A 23791-nucleotide genomic window follows, 5' to 3' on the forward strand; every position below is an offset into this window, starting at 1 on the left:
TATAACAAGTGCATGCTTGTGTTAGCATGTCGGAAAAGGTTGCTAATCCTTGTTTTTGTCTGATTTTTTGTTTTTCAATAATTCCCACTGCTGCCGGTAGAAGACGACCTACCCCCAGTTCCCAACATTTGATAATGTAAGCTTCATTACACCATAGACAAGTTTTAATAATGTAATAATGTAAAATGATATGTTACTGCTACATTTCAAGACTAATTACAATATTTTGGGGACAATTAAAAGCATGTATTGTGCTATATGAAATGATTCAGATTTAATCATTTCCATGGAGAACATATTATTTGTCTAGGATCCAGAATACACTTCCCCAACACTTTACAAAGACGTGAGTCTCGTCACCTGAGTTTCAGATGGGCAAGACTGATCGATTGGTAGATTAGCCGATCAGGGACACGGTCCATATCAAAACAAATATGGCTGCTTATGAGTAAGAAAGAAAGGAAAAGAGGGACTGAAAAACAAAATGGATTTCTGCAAGATCAGTGAGTGAATCACTAAACTTTGTTCATCTGAAGTGAAAGAGATTTAATAATAATAATAATACATGACTAATAAGGTCCTTCTTCTCACATGTGTCACTGAAATAAACAAATCCGATTGCACGCTACTGTCTGAATCTGGCTTAAGAAATGGTGACCAAACTGACAAAAACATCATTCTGGACTTGACAGGCAATTTTGTAAACATGTTAGACCTCTGCTGTGTTGTTCTACATTATTATTCTCATTCAAACATTTCTATGAAGATCGTACATTAGTTAGTTTTAAACTGCATTGGATGGGTATAGGAATTTACAGAGAAAACAAAAGCAATACAGTTTGAAAACAATCACATCCTTCCTGTTAATCAGTGCCACATGTGACTTGAGGGAGCCATCTTAGCTATCTGTAATGATCTCTGTCAATGATAAAGTATGGGGAAATGTGATAATTCCTGAAAATAAGGTGACTTCTTCCGTGTTCATCCCATATTTACAAATGAGCACATAAGTATACAATGTATAAACATGGACAAAGAGACATCAAATTATTTTCATGAAATAGTGCATTTTTTCTATTCAGAGTCTCCATAGATGAGGTAAACCGTTTTGCAGACATTCCGGGCTTCATTTGGTGATTGTTGGTGTCTTCATCGATTTTCAGATAAACCCGGTTCCACTGAAAGAAAAGAAAAATTATAATTAATGGTGCACAGACCATTCTTACATATTACTTTCTTCTATTTTGTTTAACAATATTTGGGGACTGGAGAGCTATAAATGTGGTAGAGACATTCGCAAAACTGTCAAAGCCCGAATTTGAACACAATTTCAGGGTAGCACAGCACACTGCAACTCTCAATAATATATACATTCCACCTCAGCAGCAGAACCATCCGCCTCCTCAGCCTCTCCATCTCCTCATCATCACCGCATGGCTGCAAGGCCCTAAGGAGTTGTTTTTTCCAACAAATCCGTAAGTTTCTCTCTTCATATAGCCTAGCTCTAACGTCTCTAACGAGATAATGTTTATCTACTCAACAAATAATTTCTACATCACATTTGGTTGAATAAATAAATACATAAATAAAATACAATGGGTGCAATAATGTACTGTCCAGCATAGCATTAGATTCAATTAAGAAACGCGTTCTACATCTACACAAATGTATGCACCAATCACTACGTCGCCAAAACGATGCTTTGTGAGTCTGACGCTAACTGTCCCATAGAACATACATTATTAGCGCTAACACAGGGAACGGTACCGGCTTTTAGAACACAGCATTCTGTTGAAAACACTGGACAGGTTTATAGAAATCAATATCTATCTTTACAGTTCAGCTATAACCATGTGATAGTATGCACCTGTCACATGGTTATAGCCTAACAGCCTATTCTAAAATGCCACGTGAGGTAATAACTGTACTAACTGAAACTATTTGTGATTTAAAAGCTTGGTTTATCAGAGCGGTCCAGAGGTATGCAGCACCAATGAAGTATAAAAGAGTCTTTGTAGTTTGTTTACGGCATACTGGAAAAGTGACCGCCCTGCCAGCTCTGCTCACATGGGAAACTTATCAGAACGACTTTTATTTAAACTGCATTTGATAGGTTTAATCATTATGCAGTCATCATTATGATTAAGATAAAACTCGAGTCATTATGGTGTGTGCAAATGACTGTGTGCTTTTGACTGGCTCCAGACTATGTAAATTGAACAGTCATCTGATGTAAATTGTGACTTATTTTACTGCACTTAAGTCTAGTTACATTATTTGCATCTGGATTTCAGTATCTTTTGCGTTCATGCTTTTTAAAATTACTTGTTGAAACAGCTGCTACTGCATTGTTACGATTTTTAAAGGTACAGTATGTAACTTTCTGGAGGTGGCACATCACCTGCATGATTCCATTAATATAGAGAGTTAAAACCATATCTATGAACATTCTCTATGGAAATGGGTATATTTTATGCCATGCTGTGGAAGATTATTGCCAAAGGAACAACATTTCTATGGAAACAAGCAGGATAAGTCTTCTTCCTGGTCAAATAAGAGTCAGGTTTGTGGAGATGCAGGCCTGCTCGGAGTAAAGGCACATGTTTTTCCAAGGTTTTCAATGCAATAAACACAACCACATTGATTTTTGCCTATTTTTTTGGCTAAAAGTTAAATATTAAAGGTATTAAGCAGTTGTATAGTCTACAGACATAAAATATTGTCCACATTAAACTAAAGATACCGAGAGTGAAAAATCCATGGATATTGCATCTGTCCCCAATTTAAGGAGCACACAACACCCAGTTTCACCCGATGTTGTCATAAGGCTGTACCCTTCTTGTCCTGGAAATGCTTCCAAACCCTTGACTACACTAGATTAATTCATTCAGTATTACAGATTGTATCTGTTTGTTCATTCTGGGCAGGTGGAGGAAAACAGGAAGTAATAAAACGTTGAAAAGTTCCCAAGCACACCTACTCTACCTGACAAAGTGTTAACAGGACTGTAGTTTAGTTCTGTTCAAACAAGACCTGAAATGTGATTCTTGTATTAGTTTGTCCCTTCACATTTCAAATCTTCTGGATGCTTTTAAATTGTGAACATTGACCCAAATCATTCAGCCCCATTTGAGAACCACTGCATTAATACAAACTTATGTTACATCTTCATGAGCAAATCCCAATAAGTAGTAGCTAGCGTTAACAGTAGCCCACAATGGCTTAAACCGGGCTAAGAGAAGCTTTGAACTAAATATAGGGTCCACATGCACAGACTGGAGATCTCAGCAGAGCCCCACACGGCCTTTAAACTCTATGTGATTCACGATGTAAACACAAGTTATTTCAGGAGCATGTAGTCACCAGCCACGCTCTCATCAGCTGTTCAGCTCTGCACTGACAACACAGGCTTATCTAAGAGGCAACAAGCTTCTATTGTTCCCTTTAAAGGCCTTGAGTGGTTGGACTTGCAAGCAACTCTGGAAATATTTTGCACATAACAATATGTGCAATAAAGTTTCATTTTAATTTCAGAAGTGTCACTTTATCATCAAGAACAAGATTTGCAGGTGACCTTTACTGATGGGATTTTTGGCTCTTTCATGGGATTTGAATCGTTTGGATCTGTTAATTTCAAAGCTGTTCAAAAGACTGCCTCTTTTTATATCAATTCATTTTATCTACTAAGTAACAGAGAGAAAGAATCAATGCTTTGACTAATTGTTCAAACTGAAAGTAGGGTTGTGTGAACTTTGTAATTATGCATAATCTAAATAAAACGTGATAAAGGTTGAAGTCATGTTGCCTACTCTGCTTCTATGCAAATTTTTGTGTTGGTCCAATGTAAATCAGTGTAAAAATGCTAAAAGTAGAAAAGGATCCGGTTCTTTTCAAAAATGAGATCCGATTCAGACCACTCACGTCAAGGAATCATTCAAAAGTGCCAACTCAGACTTTGATGCAACATCTTAGTTTGTCAGCTTATATGTCAGTCTTTATGAAAATGGAAAAGTGATAAAAATTGGGGTATAATTTATAGAGTTTAGTTTAAACCAAATAGAGATATGGAGTAAATCTCAGTGACTTTTGGAAGAGCAGTGGCTCTAGTCCGAACTCAATCAAGAGGAGTCAGGTAAAGGATTTCAATACATCAGTGACACAGTGACGGAGTGTTTGCCTCACAGCAAGAAGGTCCCAGGTTTGATTTGCAGATGGGTAAAGACTATCTGTGAGGAGTTTGCATGTCCTGCCTGTGTATGCGAAGTGCTTCAGTTTCCCCTCATACAATTAAAGGGCACATTTTATGCATTGTTTGTATTGTTATAATCTTACTGATGTACTTCCTGTTATGAGATTTGGAGTTAGCATGCCATGTAGCCATAAAACAAAACAAAAACGCTATCCATTTAAACAACTCGACTGACTTGATCATATAAGCAGAAACTTCAAAAAAGAATCATTTGTGAGTTAAAAACTGCAGGTTTTTATCTTTGACATCACAATCCAGGAAAAATTTATATGTAGTGAGTTCTTAGGCTCAGAGCAAGAGAACTTCACAAATAGGATTTGTGAAAGAAGCATGAATGAAGCAAAACCCAACTCCAGTTATGTTTTTTTTTTATGAGGGAACAACATTAGAACATTGTCCAAAAAGTCTTTTTTAATTTTTTTTTATTTGTCCTTTAAAACATGTATTATAGAGTCTCCTCTTGGACAAGGACAACAAATCAAAATGGGACTTAGCTGGTCAATTTGCTAAGACAGCCAATGGAGAGAAGGGGCAGGTCTTTTCCAATTGGCTCTATGTCATCACTTTACTCGTGTGTTCTCAGTCTGCCCTGAAGCCCTGTTTTGGTGGTCTGTGGCCCCAGATAAGTGGTAGCAGACAAGATATTGTAAACATTTTAAGGGGGGCATATTATTCAAAACTGACTTTTAAGAGCTTCTAACCCCTAACTTCTTTGCTTAAAGTTGTATTTTCTTCATCTGTGCATGTTTGAGTAATCCTGTATTGTCCTGCATGCAAGACTTGAATGCTCAGAAAATCCAGTTTTCACTTAACTCCACTGTCTTCTCTGTACAGCCTAGCGATTATTCAAAGAAAATCCAGGTTAAAGATGTATGGTTCCAAAATGTCACATAATAAAAATAAAAATAAAACAATAAAAAACACATGACTGAAAATCTGCTGCTTGTTACAGTGAAATTGCAATATGAAGAGGCATTTCAGGCAGTGGTGTGCGTTTGGGGCAAGCAGTGCCTGTCCAATAAAATCTAAAATCATCACTTGTCAAAGGTATAATTACATAAAATCTATACAAATAATAAATACATATACTATATAAAGTGTAGATGTAGGACACATTTCTGAAGAACTGAATAGCTCACTGACAAGCCCTGTTTATGGTCCAAAATATGTATAAAATATAGGTCTAGGCTTCTCTTATTTGACTCCAAATGGCTCAGTATACTGGTCTATCCATTTAATATGCCAGTAAAAATAAATATATTAATTTCCATTGTAGTTTATATAGAAAGTGGCATATTAAATTGTTATTGACTAAATATTGATGTCCACCCCAAGTCTGCTTTTCTACCTATAAAAGTCACAGCACGATACTGAACAGAAAGTCAATAAGCCATTTAAGATCAATACTACATCTTACAATGAACAACATGTAAAATAATGTCCTAGATATGTTATAGTTCAATACTAAATACCAGAAAAGGCAGAATATGTCTACTTTAAGACCAAACATTAGTCCATTGGTTCTCCATTACCCCTGTATATTTAGAATCTGCAAAAAAGACAGAAACTAGAGCTCACATTCTTTTGTTATTATAATACATTTCTACACTGGGGAAGACACACCTTTTATAATACAGCTGCAAGTCAAATTTGGGTATTCTTTTTCTCGAGGTCCTCAGTTTCAGCGTCGAAATGTCTAGGTACTTTCCTCCACTCTTGAAAAAGCCAACCAGATACGCACCACTAACCACCCCACCCCAACATCACTTCAGTTTAAAATGATACCACCCCTAGTTTCTCACCAATACAGTTCATTATACTGACAATGTTTATCATCAACAAAATCCACCTTGATGTTTATTTAGCCTGAGAACATCTATTATCTTTTATGAGTGTTTTCCCAGGCCACTCTCTATTGTTTGGTACAATAACAGCTGGGTGCAGGAATGCTGACTATGGTCCGAGGAATAGTGAAATAAAGGCCACTGCGGGATATACAATGTTCCCATGAAAGAGCAGTTAGAATATGAGAAGCACATGTGTCAATAGCAGAAGTGATGAGGTGAGCGATCCTCCGGCCGTGGGATACTGATAAGCACCGGCAGAGTGGTTGTCAGGGCCGAAGGTTATTGAAAACATAGAGACCAGGTCTTTCAGGGCCAATGTAGTGTAGAAGCAATCTGGAGACAAAAGTGGACTCATTTTAAAATTGGTAGGTAAAATTATTTTGGTATGGACAGAGAATGTAATTTGCTATCTAATTTTTCTTTAATTGTTAATTACTGTGTTAATATAGTAATATAGTTAATATAGTAAGAATTTCATACTGTATCCAGTGTACATTAACATCATAAGGACCACTGAAAGCTGAAAGCACACACACACCACCTTCAGATTAAGCAAGTGTCTTGCCTAATGACACAGCGACTGTTTTTGCCACATTTATTGAACCAGTGATAAACGCAATATGGGAAAATGCAGGCATTATGGGAAGACCAGGTGCAGGCAGCAAAGTTCTTTGGTCTACAATAACAACCCAGTGAGGCTCTCATAACAATTTTTCTTTTTCTGTCTAATCAAGGACCAGTTTGAAGGCACCTAAATGTAAAAACAAACTTTTCTACTTGAGGAAAACCTATCAGGTTTGCCCCTGTTATGTTCATCATCTTTACTCAACATTTTTAGGCTTATGGTCTTTGCAGAAGATCTGCACCTCCAAATCTTAAGTCCTGATTCTTGACTGGAAAATCACTGACAACCTGTACAGACTGGTGCAATAGCCTTTCTCAAGTGGAGGAGTTGAAGTGTCTCAAGCTTTTATTCAGTGAGGTAAGGATGGAGTGTGATCTGTGCAATGATGCAATCGCTGTATGCTGTGAGTCGAAAGGAATCAATCTACGTTCAGTCTATGTTCCCAATCTCGCCTATGGTCATGAGCTTTGGGCAATGTCCAAAAGAACAAGATCATGGATGCAACTGGTTGAAATGAGTTTCCTCCACAGGGTGGCTGGGCGCTCCCTTAGAGATAAGATGAAGAGCCCTCCCTGGGGAGGTGTTCCAGGCATGTCCAAGTGGGAGAAGGCCCTGGGGAAGACCAAGGACACCCTGGAGGAATATGTCTCTCAGCTGGCCTGGAAACGCCTGGAAAGTGTCTGGAAGAAGGGAATCCAGGGAGTCCCTGCTTAGACTGCTCCCCCCATCACCTGGCCCCAGAAGATTTATAGATGATTACAATATTCAGAACTTTGCAACTGCAATTATTAGTAGTGTCATTTTTTTTCAGCAAATACCAAAGCATTGCTTAAAATGTATAAAACCTGGTAACCCAAACATCTGGCTAACCCTGTAGTCTAAACCTCTATACAAGCATTTTCACAAATTCATGGGATTCTTCAATTAGTTTAAGTTCACATTTCAGTCTTCTCTCAAATGCTAATGCCCCTGGAGTGTTTTACAATGTGAACTTTGAACATAAATCTTCTAATAAATCATACATCAAAAACATAAAACTAATGCCAGTATTTTCAAATCATTTTTAAAAATGAAGTTTAAGGTCATCATAGTTACGATGTTTTTGATCATGTCACTTCATATTAGCGCACAACTAATTGTGCCCAATATGTATAGCTGCAAAAAGTCAACTTTTTAGGACTTTTCATTTCAACACAGTATACAGTTTACATAATTCAGTCATGACTCACTCTTCAAATATTCAAGATAGCTCCAAGTCTCCTTCCTTAACGATCTTGTTGACATTTCTTTTTTTTGCTACAGGGAACATCTTGGAAACGCCGCCTCTTCCCGACATTAACAGCTCAGATTGCACTCACTGTGGGAACCATGAGGGCTGTGCTGGAGTCACACATACCACTTTGTTTTTTTCCCAGGAATCTTCCCCCATGCTCCCAAACACATAAACAAACTTTATCAAGCATGTAGGTGGCTAGTTCGCAATTGTATTTACTGACGTGTGGGGTCTTTTTGGGTGCAGTCAACGTGAAATGCAGTTATCAGCTAGGTACTTCTAATTGTGAAGTAAGCTCTGGAGAACAGAACACTAGTTGTATTGCAGTTGCCCAGAACTAGACTGGCCCAACTGCCTGGCAGTATGAGTCAATTAAAGGTGCACTATGTAACTTTTCAAGTGGAGAGTCCATTGCCTGCTTGTCTCCATGGAGTTGTTATTCCTTTGTCTGGAGTATTCCACAGTACACAATAGTGCTTCCTGAGGGAAGAAGTACAGATATATTGTATAAGCAGCTCTTGAGGTCAAAATAAGTCATCCATGTCCTGTCTGTATCTTTTTGAAATTCATTTTATTTCCCAATAATCAGGAAGTGCACATTAGTATTCTAGTTTCTGTTAGCTTTACCATCTTGGTGAATAATTAGGATGCTCTGAATGCATAAGGTCAGTAAAGAATAACTCTGGACCACTACAAACCATTTAAAGTGAACTAGTCCTGTTATTCACGTTTTTAACAAAATCAAGTACAGCACCTTCAACAACTCAATCAGCCCCACCTTACTCTTTTTTACACTGCATTTGAAAGTTTACCAATATTCCGGATATTTACAACCAGAGATATCTGCTGGAGCAGAGGATGTTTTTTTTTGTGCTAGTGTTTGTTTTGCAGTCAGCTGATGAGGTCTGGTCACTTGTCCTTAAAAGGATCCTTGAAGCTTGTGAGGTTGTTTAATGTTCCTTCCCAATGTGTAAACACCATCACAGGGTTGCAACACTTTTGTTTGCAGTGATCAGCTGACTGACAAGGTTTGCTTTATGTGTTGTTACATTTTCACAATTATAGACTTATAAATTATTGTTTTTGTATCTTAAAGTCTGGTCTTACAATTTAGCTTTAATTTGTCTTAAAAATATTCCTCTGGAGAATGTCAAAGTGCTGTGGGCAGTTCTTAAATTTTCTAAACAATTTTACCAACAATATTAGAATAGACACAACTGAACAATTCAAATATCTTGGAGCCATAACTGACATTAAACTCAGCTTTGACGCACATACACTGAAAACAAATTTCCCTGTGGGGACAATAAAGCAAATCTAATGAATTAGTATTAGCATTAGCAATTTTCATGACTCCCAAATGCCTTTAAAGTTACAGGATCATCAGTTGTTCTAGATCCGAACTGTAATTCGTAAGTATGTTGTATGTTAAATTAGATTATAAACGAGTTGATGAAGTTATGATAAGAAAAAATTATAAATATCCAGAACATCTTGCGATTGTGATGACATCATGGAAAGTATTCATAAGGAAGACAGCACAGACAGAACACTCATGGAATTGTCAAAGTAAGAATAAAACCCACTGTGCACGGACAAGGACACGTCAGTAAAATGGAGTTTGTTTTTTTTAACAATGTTTTAATGTTCTGCAGTTTTATATATATATTTACTCATACTTACTGTTAAAACATATTTTCATCACCAAAAACAAACCTGGAGTTGTATTTTGCTTCATTCATTAATCCTGTTAATGCGGCCATTTTGCTCTGAGCCTCATAAATCGCTCCAATTAAAATTTCCCAAAATTATTGCATCACAGGTAAAAATCCTTAAATTCATTAAGTTTAATTACTTTCACAAAGTAATGTCCTGAAAGCAAGAAAAGACAACTCAGTCCTGATATTTCTAACATGGTTGCCAGCAGAGGGCACACCCAATCTTCTGGCACATTAAGGAGGGGAAGCACTTCAAGGATGTTTTTACTCAGTTAAATTATTGCTTAACTCTGTATGCTAGCCAAACTATTGTGTCTTGCAGGTTGCATGTTGAATACTATTACATTTTCTCCTATTTAAAATCTCACCTTCGTTACGTGCAACTTTGCATGCATTGCACCTAAACACTTTTCACAATATCTTTACAAGCCATAATAAAGTTCAAGATAGGCTAATCCACATCCCCTTTGAAGCGTTGCTATGTTTTGCTTATGCGTTTTCCTAAGGCGCGTCTTCCAAACAATATGAACCCCCCACCATCCCCTCCTCTCCATTATCTGCATGAATGTATCCCACGGCTATTTGCTCTTCAATTCTGCTAACACACCTCTTCCTGTGTACCCAAAACAAAAGCTAAAACTGGAAGGACCAAAAGCGAACAGGTTAGGTCTTGCGCTAACTGCGACCTATTAGCAGCTGGCCTTACGATTCACCTGTCCTTTTCAAATCGGGGACAAAAGACTCCAGGCTGGAAAGCGATTGAGCCGTGATAAATTGAAAGCGCTAGCTAGTACAGTAAATGCCACTTACAACGCACAATCGAACCATACATTATCAACAGGAAATGCAATCAGTGAACACACCTGCAGAGGTTACATTGGTGCATGGAGCAAGGTGGAGCTAGCTAGCTTGTTTTCTTTTGCTAGAGGCTAAAGCTGCATGTTTTCAAAGATATGGAAAAGCAAGTCCTCTTTATAGTGTTTGGGTTCATCTTACGGGCATTTGAAGGTTAAACATGGGGGCAGAAATTGTTTCATCTTTTCTTGAGATAAAGTTGCATGCATTTCAGTTGTGCAATAGGATAGAGAGAGCAAAAAAAGGCTAATCTAATTGAGGAAAGTAAAATTCATGCAAATTCACTCCCTTTGCACCAAGCACAAAGCTGCAAAAGAGACATGTTTTTATATGCATTAAAATAGGCATTTTATTTCATGAGAGCCATAAAGTGATGGCCAAGTGTGATGCACAGTATTAAATGTGAATCATAAGGAAGCAACTGAACTATACCAGACAGTTGTTTCTTTGTCATGGTGCAATATTACAAGGAGAGATTGTACTATGTGGGCGGGGTTAACAGTTCAAATGGAACCATGTTTTTCATTCATGCTTCAAAATCAGGTGCAGGGCTTTAAACTAAGCATTGAAAACTGTCAATGTGAAAGATATGAAAAATGGACAAGCTATACTGCTAAATTATGATGGTTGTGTATTCTGAAATTATATGTTTTTGTATTGGTAGTGTTGTCACGATACTAAAATTTCAAACTCGATTTGAATACTAAGGAATAGACTTGATACTCAATACAGATTCTGATACCACAATGACACAGCTCAAGATCATTTTAAAGCTTTTCAGGAAAGGCTCATTTCTGCCCCGTGAATGTAGCATTTTTTTTACCATCAAAACTTGCACAAATGAGTATCTATTTTTGGTAATAGTTTTGATATCGATTAGTATCTGATTTTTGATACTTCAGACAAGCCTAACTGCTGGTCGGGTCTTGCATCTGGCCTGGAAGAAAAATAGTTACTACTGCTACTGCTGCTTTTAGCTTTGTCTGCACATTTGAGCGAATATAGAAACACACTTTAAAGTTATTATACAAAGATGACACCTTGAAAATGGGAGATTACTTTTTTTTTCAAATAATGCTCTAAGAAAAAAGATATTAGCATTAAATGTGAGTATGATGTAAATATACAGTTACGTTGCTCCACAGACTTCTGCTTTTCTCCTGTCCCACTTTTATGTCTTGTAATTTCTTGATTGTTGGTTAACTTAGAGTTTGGACCTCTATTGTCAGTATGTATTGTGTATCTATAAAAATGGAGTTAGCTTCATAAAAGAGTTTACAGATCACCCAGCCTAGAGTACTCCCACTACATGTGTTGATTTATCTACAGTATATAGTGTGCACACTGACAGAGCTCTTGTGACTTTCCCTCTGAGCATATTGACTTTAGGAGCGAGTCAGCTGATTGATCACATGCCGCCTGACTGGAATTTAAAGTCCTGTATTTCCAAATGCATAGGAGAGCACTGTTTACAACAAATTTTAGACAAATACTGTGTTAACTAGTTTGTTAGGATAGCTATGTGGCATTTGTGTAGGATATTAGCTGGTTCTTGCACTCGAGTAGACTGATATTAATGTGCATCATTAATATCACATTTTGAAGTAGGGTTGTGAAAAGTATCGAAAATCAGATACTAATCAATATCAAAACTAGAATCGAAATTAGATATTTGAATAGGTATTGAAACATGAAAGTCACATTCACAGGACAGAAATGAAGCTTTTCTGAATAGCTTTAGAAGGATTTTGAGCTGTATCAGAACAAGTATAAGACACATAGACTAGTATACACCCATGGACCTCTATGGAACCTACCTAAAGACTGAGGTATTACACAGATATTATGGCACATTGTAAAATAAAAGAAAGTTACATTAGTTTTATATAGTGTTTGTTTCAAAAGAAACTCCAAGATGCTTTACATAAATGGTAAATAGTGAAATTTTTATGTAGCACTTTTCTACGTTTTCCTCAAAGCATTTTACGTCAAGGAGCCACTCTAACTCCCCATTCAAGGTGGGTTCAGTGTCTTGCTGAAGGACACAATGACAGCATTCACCTGTAGCTACTGGAATCATATCTCCAACCTGTGGATCAGTGGATCTGACTACTTTACTATTGATGTTTATATCGAGAGCAGGATTTGAACCGCCAGCCTTCAGATCAGTGGACAAACACTTCACCAACTAAGCTACTGTCGTCCAGGCAAAATAACACCTAAATACACTGAAGGTAACAAAGACAGTATTGAAGAGTTACTAATTAGACAGCTCAAATGTTCCTTCTTTAACAAAAATAAAAACAAAAAAACAAAAAAAACTCTTTCTATTAATACACATAAAAAGTAACCCCTAAATTTATACATTAATCTAGTTTATTGAAAGATGATTCAATATTGTAACAATGACAAAGTAAGATTTTTTACTATGACTTGACATCATATGGGTATCAAGCGCTACCATCACTTTGAATTACAATATACAAAAATTGGTGTTGTACCACTTATAAGCAGTTATAGCAATTTTATAGTCCATCAAACCTGGGATCTTCTTGTGATGAGACAACAGTGCTAACTACTCTGCCACTGCTCCTCTTTTCACATGTAAGACTGACATTTCACTGCAGCATACTACAAAAAGGTTAATGAAATGGTTTGAAACACTATGTCTTTGCCAGCTGTCTGTTGCGAGATAGGTTCAGTGCCTTGGTGAGGGTCTGTGCACGAAATTACACAAATGTTTGGGTTAATAGACATTTTGACATTCACAAACCGTATGAACAGGCGTAGGTAGAGTAACCAAACAGAGTGTTACTTTAAAATAATATTACTCAAGTAGAAGTACAAAGTGGTGGCTCAAGAAATCACTCAAGTAGGAGTTAAAGAAGTATCTGGGAAAAATACTACTACTACTACTCAAATAGTTGACACAAAAATGAGGAGAAAACCAAAAAAAACAAAAACAAAACTACATTATATCTGACGGAGCGGAACAAGACACACAAATGTTCAAATCATTTCATATTATCAACATAAAACTTTTGTCACTTGTAGAGTTACTCAAAGTGGGAAGAGTAAACAAAACTTTTACTTAAGTAAGAATACTGTTACTTCAAACAAGGTATTACTCAAGTAGGAGTAAACGTATACTGCTAGAAAAGTTCTCTGAAAAATACAGTTTCTTTAAAAAGTAAAATAAAATAAACAAAAATAAATAAAAAATAAACATCTTTGTCACCCAAATGTCGCCCAAACTTTCTGTTTTTTTTTTCTTTTTCTTCACTTTCACCAAAACTTTATATGAAACTTGTCAGAGGTCTGCTCAGAGCTCTGAAACGCGTGGGTGACAGCGATGTGAAACTGTGCGCTGTCTCTTTAAGCGTGGGCGTCCGAAGAATGCAAGGAGAGTCAACTAATCACCACTGAAGTGTGTGGGATGTGTCGGGAATTTTTCAATAACTCTTTTACATGAAAAAAAGAAATAAAAAACATCGTTCACTCTTGGGGCTATGACAGACGAAGAATTGAAACTTATCAAAACAGCCCGATTCAGCAGGGGAAAGATATGTCTAGACTGGGAAATACATTCACCGCATTTGCATCTTTAGCCTTTAGCATGAATATTCAGCCCACACACTGTAAAAAATGCCGACATCGGGTGAATTCTGTTTTGAGTCGTTTGGACAAGTCTGATGTATTAACTTGTTGGTGAGAGACCATCAAGAAGCTATGTTTGCAATGGATTTTTATATATTTTTTGTCTATTTCATGCTAAACTAGTTCTTAGGTGAGAATGAAAATTATACTCAAAGGAACGCATTTTAAATTTTGGTGAAAAATTTATAAACATGATCTGTGTCCTCAGATACGAGTTAGACACGTTCAAGTCAAATATGGGTTTTACTGATAACAACTGTAATGCTGATTTATTCTTAATTATAAACCATTGGACATGATGGGGAACTTGTTTATGTTATAATTTGGTGTTTTGGTTCTCAAGACGATTGTCCAGTCAGAAAGCAAAAATGAGCCTTGCAGGAGTCTCGGGCTCAGTGGTGATTGTAGTTCCTTTTATACCAGTAAGGATTAGGGTTAGGCTACCAAATCAACCTTTAAAGAAGACATATTATGCTGGTGTCTGCTGTATAGTTATAAACTATGACACCCGTGGATCATTATGTTAGAATGTGGACATTTTAAATCGCAATATTCATCTAAAACGACTTCATAAAAGAAACAAGTCCGCTGATTTCTCTGTTAGAATAAGACGGTTCCCAATGGCACGTGATGCTGCCGAATCCTACGCATATCACAGATTAAGAAAAAAAAAAGAAGAATGAAGTAAGTACGTCACAGTGGCCGTATATCAGTGGCGGAGAAAACACGAGTTGATCGGAGCAATAACGTCTTGAATACAGGAGAATAACATATACATGCACGGATCACTCCAAATACAACTTCAGATGGCAAATGAGAAGAGAAAACTACAATAACATGGATAAAAGCTCCAAAAAAGTCAATTTTGCAGAATAGATCGGTTTTAAAATCAAATACACTGTAAATCCTTAACCCAGTGCCTGATACTTTCGCTTGCATTTAAGAAACATTGAAATTGAAACTTAAAATGGTGAAAACTTTCCTGATTAAAGAAATCAAGCTCTTTTTTAGTTCCTATTTTATGTGTTATGGCCATAATAATCTAATATTCAGTTATTTTAAAAAAAAAATCTGATCTGATTCCAACCTTTCACATCAAGGAACCGTTCAAAAGAGCCGACTCGTTCATGAACATCACATCACAAGACGGGGAGCGGCACTTGAAGTCTCCCTCTTTACAAGTCTAGCATGGGTCCGGTGAAGGGTACTCTGCATACCTTCACGCTAAGCTCTTGTTTTTCTGCATACCGAGGTGGACGCTGTTGAACTGGGCAGTGTTGCGGATCACTGGCCTAATACATTGTTCTTAAACGCCCCTTCAGCATGTGACTACAGAAGTAAAGGGCAGGACAGGGAGGCTAGGGCATGTCACCTGCACATGAGGGGAGTGCACCAGCATAGATTTGTTTAGGAGCAAAGGGAATGGAAATAGTGGTGTTTAAAGGTGACTTGTTGGTCAATCTGGCTTCCATGAACTCAGTAATGTATGTATTAAGGTTGTCAAAAGTATCGAGCATCAGATACTAATCGATGCAATATACAAATTTCTAAGATTAATTTGATGTAATAATACCTGTTGTAAATAGAGTTCAACGGTGACCACCTCCTGGTTCCAGAAGTACATTTCCCATTATTTTTTCCCATACACACAACAAAACCATGGTGACTAACGACCACAAGGCTTATAGTTTCATTTAAAATCTGTCTCTAAAACTTCATACACCATTATTAAAACATCTTGCATTTTAAATCTGCTTTTTGGACTTAAAAGTATCATCTTAGGGACATGTGTTACCCCATAGCTGGTTAGCCTTCATCTTGCCCTCAAACTCATGATATTTGGAATTTTTTTTAAAGTCGATGGGGAAAATGAAAGACAAATGTACTTCAGAGTGGACTTTGAAATGGTCAGGACTTTTGAGTTCCACATAAATGATTTGTGACGATTACAGGAAGAGGAGTCAATATGTTGATGACAAGACACATGGGTTAGTCAGAAGTCCATCCAAAGGTCAGGCAGGCGAGAGAGGTATGACTGTACAAACATAAATGCATCAAAATAATGATGTTTTATATATTTCTATTCGTCAAATTATAATAGCTGTGTTCAGAAGTTTTCATCCAGGAAGTCAGGAAGTAAAATATAAACTTAAATGCTTTTTTTTAGGGAGGTGTTCCGGGCATGTCCCACTGGGAGGAGGCCCCAGGGAAGACCCAGGACACGCTGGAGGGACTGTGTGTCTTTGCTGGCCTGGGAATGCCTTGGGGTCCCACCAGAGAGCTGGAGGAAGTGTGTGGGGTGAGGAGAAGTCTGGGAGTCCCTGTTTAGATTGCTGACCCTGTGACCCAGCCCCAGATAAGCAGAAGAAAATGGATGTTTGTTTGTTGTTGTTTTTTCATTATAGTAATGTGTTCCATGCTACATGTCCTTTTAATACAAATAGTGACATTTTTTCCAGTGAAAGGTCAGCCCCATATTTGTGTCCATTAGATTATTCATTGCTATAAGCTTTCACATTCATTACAGCTGTTTTGTTCAGAATGTTGCTGTGTTTGCTGATACCAAACTTGGAATGCCTTAAAATACTTTGGAAATCAGAGCGTGTTAGCTGTGCAATTGCGGTCCACCTCTGCTTCACTTTGCCATCTGAAAAAAAAACAGTTTTAGCTTTTCACTTGCCCAAAAATTCATTCTAGCAATGTACCAAAGGAGCTAGGAACAGGAGCTGAATACATATTTCTTTCTTTCAAGGTTTGAAAATTGGATACTCCAGCTTCAAATTGTATCACTTAAAGCAGACTTATTATGCAAAATCGACTTTTTAGAGCTTTGAACCGTGTTATAGTTCTCATTTCCCCTCTCAAAGTTGTATTTAGATTCATGCATGTTTGAATAATCTCTATTCTCCTGTATTCAAGACGTCATTGCTCCGATCAACCCGTTTTCACCACCACCAGTATATGCCCACTGTTCTGTGTTTATTTCATTCAATTTTGTTTTCTTTTAATTGGTGTAGGATTCAGCAGCGATGTGTAGTCACTTTGGTAGATCAATACTGCAATTTCAATGTCCAAATGATAAAGTACTGATCCACGGGTGTCATAGATTATCACTATACAGCAGACACAAGCACAATATCTCTTCTTTAAACTAAATTACAACAAAACAAAAAAAGAACATTGTGAGTCTATCTGACCTACACTGCAAAAGGCTCATATCCCACCAATGGTTTGCACACCATAGTTTGTGAAACACTGATAACCCAGTGTAAAGTGAACAGAACCAGCCACTAACACGTTCTCATGCTTATTGTGTTCACATCACAATATCTGCTGTCAGAGTTGAGCATCTTCCCACCCTCTAATAGTTTGTATGTGTGGAAGTACAATGTAAACTGCACATAGTGGTTGTACCTTATGCGTTAACTCTGCCACTAATCTGCCATTGTCCATCCTGCGACCGCCCCAGGCCCTGTATCTGGAATAGGCTGTAGATGGCACGTATGAATATGTATTGGCACAGCTATTGTTGTTAGCACTATTGTGATGTTAGTCATTGAAGAACAGCTGTGTAATTTGTTGCCAAGGCAAATGTGGTGATATTTTTGCGCAGTTTGTTACTCGCATCAATGAGACGAGGGTATTTTTACTCTATCTCCCTCTCCAGAGTTCAAAATGCTTGGTTCCACTGTGTGATGTCATCAGGTGATAATCAAGGAAGTGCTCTTTTGTGGGTTTATTTTGTTTGTTTGTTCGTTTATTTTTTACTTCATACACCCATTCTATTGAAGAAGACATATTGTGCTTTGTTTGCTATATTATAATCTATGACATACATGGATCATTATGTTATAATTTGGATATTATAAATCACAATATTGATCTAAAACAAATTAATAAAAGAAACAAGTCCACTGACTTTCGAATTAGAAAACTACAGTGCCCAGTGGGAGCTGACATCGCTACAAATATCCTCACAACAAAGAGCCGTGTATTTGTCGGCACCTCTGATGGATAGCTGCAGATCACGCTAGAGCTAAATACAACTTCAACAGGGTAAATGGGAAAGGGAAACAACTATAAAATGGTTAAAAGCAATTTTGGTAGGTCTGTTTTAACATTCAACCAATACAGATGATTTTTTTTTTTTTCTTGTATCTTGTCATTTCATAACAAGCTCCAATTTCACTGCAGCATCAGAACCAACAGCCACCTCAACCTTTTATTTCTACAATAAGGAATGTCATTAGAAACTTCAGCCAATAGTAGACATTAAACCAGTCAAGACTCCTCAAATTAAAGAACTCTGTGGATTTTTTTCTGGTGAGGATCTGCCGCCTGAGTGTCTCACAGCAGATGTTACTGCTTTGCCTGGAATGTTATCCATGGTATGGCTGTAATCAGAAAATACCTCACTGTGAATATCATAGTGCAGACGAATCTTCAGACAAAACAATAACATCTTCACTGAGACATACTGCACCAGAAAAATGACTTAGTGCACCTTTAAATTATTACTCATGTTCTTTAATATAATCTGTTATTACCAAACTATTGTAAAGTTCTTCTTTAGAATAGTTTGGAAAATTTCAGTGTTTCAAAGTGTTGCGCAGCATTTACACAAGAAGTGAACAAACTGCATTGTCACTGAGGAGTGTAGACAATGTGGTGCTTCTAGTGTGACACATGGCTTAAATGTGAAGTGTGTATTTCTCAGATAAGAATGCCACTCATTCCTCGCATTGTTCAAATGCAGGATTTATGATTTCGCACAGTCACACAGTCACCACAGTATCGCAAGTAGTGGATATTTGCAATCATTTTATCAAACTATGAAAGACTCATGGACATAAAGAAGAAGACTAGGCTGCTTAACTATAAATTTGTAATATTTTTTCCATTTTTCTTTTTTTTATTCTTTATTTTATTATTTTTACTGTTCATTTAGGATTGGTTTTGGTTTAGTTCTATTTTAAATTGTTGTGTGTTTAAAAATGGAATTACAATTTACCAAACTGTATTAAAACTGTTCTAAAATGCATCCACTGATAAAGGCTACAGGGGCGTGGCTCAGTTTGTAGAGTGGTTCGAATCCTGCTCTTGACGTAAACATCATTGGTAGAGTGGCCAGATCCACTGACCCACAGGATGGTGGTGTGATTCCAGCTGATTTCATCTCCATGAATGCTATCATTGTGTCTTCGGGCAAGACACTTAACCCTCCTCGCCCCCAGTGTTTGTGTACACTGGTGTATGAATATGTGTGTGAATGGGTGAGTGGTTCCTTGATGTAAAGTGCTCTGAGTGCACTATATAAAAATGTGACCGTTTACTATTTTACCAGTACATAAATAAATGAATACAGGTGAGAACTGACAGCCATTCACAGTACTATTACTTTTACATCTCATCCTTCATTTCCTCTCAAGAAATTCACATAAATGCACTACAGCCTTCCTCTGCACCAGCTCCGCCGCAGCAGCAAAACTTTCAGCCTCCACAGACAGTCAGAGTTTATCACATTTCATCCCTTCATTTCAGTGCAAATGGCAGGTTTTCATGTTTTACTGTATTACCATAGTACGTGTGGTTAAGGTTTATCATAGTTTTACATCAGTTAAGCGGCAGTTTGTGGGGGAAAAAGTTGAAAAGAAAAACAGGAAGTAGCGCTGAATTCTAAAGCGGAATACCTCTACCTACCTCATCAACACTGAAAATTGCTTCACTTTTCACATTTCTTATGCAACAGCCGCAGCCTCGCTATGTTAATCCGTTCGCACTGATACAGCACCTCTATCTAAACTTTACAAACTTTGCAGCAAAAGCAACCAAACTTTTCCAAAGAAGCTCCATGCTACCAGTCCTTGGTTGCCAGGACAACATTGTCCTTGCAGGTCACATCTTTACTGTGGTTTGTTTTATGTTGTTTGTTTTTTTACTTTTTAATTGTAGAAAAAACAAGAGCTGGATTAAAGCATGGTCCAGGGTGAATGAATATTATAAATTTAGTTTGGATCAGGACGTAAAATGGGCTGTAGAGACATTTTGAATCACTATTAGCTTCAATGAACAGACCAATTTACAATCAGTTTATGGACATGGAGGATTTGCATGGGACTAGAAACACAGAGGACATTCATAAATATTACAATTTACCTCAGATCCCAAGGTAAAACTAATCCCATGCAAATAGGGCCATAGACAGGTTTTGTCCCTCGCTAACATCATGGTTGCTATAGGTAATAGGAATTACCTCTACGTATGTCATATCTGTTGACTTTGTCCAACCAGGAAGTACATTTATAAACCATAGACTGTATAAAGAAGTGGACTAAGTGAGTGTGACGCTTTCGGCTCCAGTCAAATGAAGCTCATCAAGACTATTGGTTATAGCGGCAAATTTGGAGCCAAGTGTCATATTAGGAATTCCGACCACGAGTATCATAGCAACCAAAGAGCCAATCCGGAGTAAAGCTCTTGAAGGGAACGCTACTGGTTTTGCAACGCTGTTAATCAAACCTGTTGCTAATGCTAGCGGAAATTACCTCGGGGAACGAAGGCAGCTGATTTGTCTGTTATTAATGTTCATATCTTAATTTATGGAAACAAAAGCAATATGTTTGCTAGGTGACAGTTACATATTTACTTCAACATGTATCATATGTGCTGTCCATGTCCAACCAGGAAGTAAACATATGAAGTACACCGAGAAAAAATAAATAAATAAAAATAAAATAAAATAAAAACTAAAAAAAGGCAAGATTTTTTGTCAAATGAGAAGTTTACCCTGCACATGCATTTTAAACATGTCTGTGTCATAGGTCTTTCCATCGCCCTTACGTTGAACCATGTGTATTATTAATAAGTACATGGAACAAATGTGGGTAGACCAGGCCTGTCTCACGCCTATCACATATCCACTGCACACTACGGTTTCAGACGCTCAGCTTGTGTTTGGAACTCTAGGCTAAGTTTCCAACATATTTTACCTTTGTCTCTTTGAAATTCAAGAACGCCTTGTGCCCTTGGTGTAGTAGGGAAAGTCTAAACAGCAGCCTCTAGCACTAAATCTCATATGAAGTTAGATTTAAGAATGGTGAGTTGGATGTCTGTTGGGTGGTGAGGTCACTAAATGGAAATAGACAGTTAAAACCAGACAAAACAATGGAGATTTTGATTCTGGCCAAAAATATGGTTCAGGTTTGTGGAGATGCAAACCTGTTCACAATTAGGACGCTTGTTTTCACAACCAAAATGAAAAAATAAAATTAAAATAAAGCATGTTTTTATTTTTTTCACTTTCAGAATAAATGTTTTTGTTTTTTTTTACTGCTCAAAAACACCTATAGTGAAATACATCTAAATAGATACGTTTAATGTCACACTGTACAACATTTTAGCTAAGATAGTGAACACTTAATAAAAAAGGAACTATTTAGGCATCAGATTTTGAAATTTGGTACATCGGCTGACTTGGGATGACCAACACACTAAACAACATCACAAGATTTCTGAATGGGTACACTTGTATGTTCACACAGCTCACATGCAATGCCAGTCAGTTGGGCACATGCTGTTGGTTTCCAAGAATAGTGGTTTGGCAAAAAAACATATTGTATATACCCAAGTATCTATTTCTTCAATCATCACAAGACAGACCGGCCTTTTGACTTGTTATTGTTGGTATTCTATTCACTTACCGGCTATAACTTAAGATAGAAGCCTCAAGTTACTACAGATATAGACTCCCAACTGTCACATAATCAGACAAATATTTTATTTATTACAATTTATTTAAAGTATGTCAGAGGGGGCAAAATTAACTCATTTCAAAGGCATTCCAACAATGCCATTTTATTTATGATATTGATTAAGTTTTTCCATTTTGGGTATCGTGCAATATCAATATTAGATACTGATATGTTGTCAGCTGTATCGTGCCCAGAATGTCCTCAGAGCATCAGACTTGTCTTTTTGAACAGAGCAGTGAACAACAATGTAAATGGCAGAGTGTTATATGGTCTCTTTACACAAACATGTAACAAATGATTTGATATTCCAGATAAATATATTTTGTTAATATTTTTACAAAAGTGAAAAGTTAATTTGTGTTTTTACTTCAACTTAAGATAATGTTGTTGGCCTTGCTATGGATTTTAAAAGCAAAATATCAGTATTGGCAAATATCAGCTTTGGCCTTAGCAGCAGGACAAATGTTGGATCAGCTCAAAATCAATCTATTTTACTGTAATAACGCACAAATGACAATAATAATAAAAATACAAATAAAAAAGGGAAAAAAAACATATTTGTGCCACTTGGAGCAGCACTTGTCCTCACAGAGGTCAGATAAGTTATCGTCACGCCATAGAGCAAACTGTAACATGCATGTTTCACATGCACCAGTACCATGTGAAACATTAACCACCAAAACAGGTTGTTTTTTTTGTTTTGTTTTTATTTTGTTTGTTTTATGTGTACTTTTTACTTTTACTTTAGTACAAATTTCACTGTAGTAATTGTAATTGAGTACATTTTAGCCATGTAATGATGCTTTTACTTACAGTTAGAAACAGTGGCTTGTTTGAGGCTAAAAACTATGGACTCAATTGTTGGAAAAAGGCCATTTCAGTGTCTGGACTTTAAAAACAAGAAGGAGCTTCATGGAATAAAACGTATAGGCCAGTGTGGGGCAAGTATTTTGAAATCCAGACAGTGAAAGTGAATATATAAGAGACTAACCACATGTTTGAGAATAAAACACAGATCCATACTATCTTTTGGACAAGGACACAACAACACATGATACAAAGCCTAAAGAAACCTTTAAGATCACAAAGATTCATCAACGTCAGTAAATGAGCTGAAATTCTGAGGTGTCCGGTGGCGGTGGCAGTTCCGGTGCTCATGAAATTTTAACTTGGCTAAACTGAGCGGAGGAATGACATCAGCACAAAGGAATGAGGAGGAGGGGCTATTCGTTTCCTGTGTCCTTGAACTAGAGCGTCTGCGTGGGTGGGGGTTGGGGGTTAGATTGCTGGATCAGACTCACAGTTCCCAACCGCACATGCAGTCCTCACTAGGAAACAAACATTTACTATCATAAGAGGGCCAAGAGGTGTTCAGGGCCATTTAGGAATTTAGCAATAGAGTTTAATTTGAGTTTAATTGCTCATAAAAAGTGCTAACACTTAAGAGTTAACACATTTACTTTACATTACATTTCTAAGTAGCCACAGCCGAGAGAATATGTGGATTGTGATTGTGTAAAATATTTATCGAAAATGCTAATAAAATGTTGTGGAAAAACGAATAATTGTCTTGAAAGGTGCTACATAAACCAAATGCATGATTATTACTATTAAAGTATTATTAGTAGTACTTTGAGTAGTATTTTTCAGCACATTTTTACCCATTTTCAGTAGTCTGTATAATCACTGCTGGTCATTGTTGATCTAAAATCAGCAAATACACATCCAAACGCATGTCTAATATTTTTCTGAACATTTCTTACCCTGCGCAGTTGAATGCCTCTCCCAATCATTTTTACATGTATTTTGTAAATCC

General features: G+C 37.0%; 1 long non-coding RNA gene across 1 annotated transcript; it reads right to left on the reverse strand.

Annotated features, from left to right (window-relative positions):
* Positions 1-590: 590 nt before the first annotated feature.
* LOC129456903 (uncharacterized) lies at positions 591-15493 on the reverse strand. Its single transcript, XR_008649000.1, has 2 exons — positions 15312-15493; positions 591-1178 (listed from the first exon to the last, which is right to left on the reverse strand). It is a non-coding gene; the product is annotated as an uncharacterized LOC129456903 (long non-coding RNA).
* Positions 15494-23791: the final 8298 nt, after the last annotated feature.

This window comes from Periophthalmus magnuspinnatus, chromosome 16 (genome assembly GCF_009829125.3).
Source record: "Periophthalmus magnuspinnatus isolate fPerMag1 chromosome 16, fPerMag1.2.pri, whole genome shotgun sequence".
Taxonomy (NCBI): domain Eukaryota; kingdom Metazoa; phylum Chordata; class Actinopteri; order Gobiiformes; family Gobiidae; genus Periophthalmus; species Periophthalmus magnuspinnatus.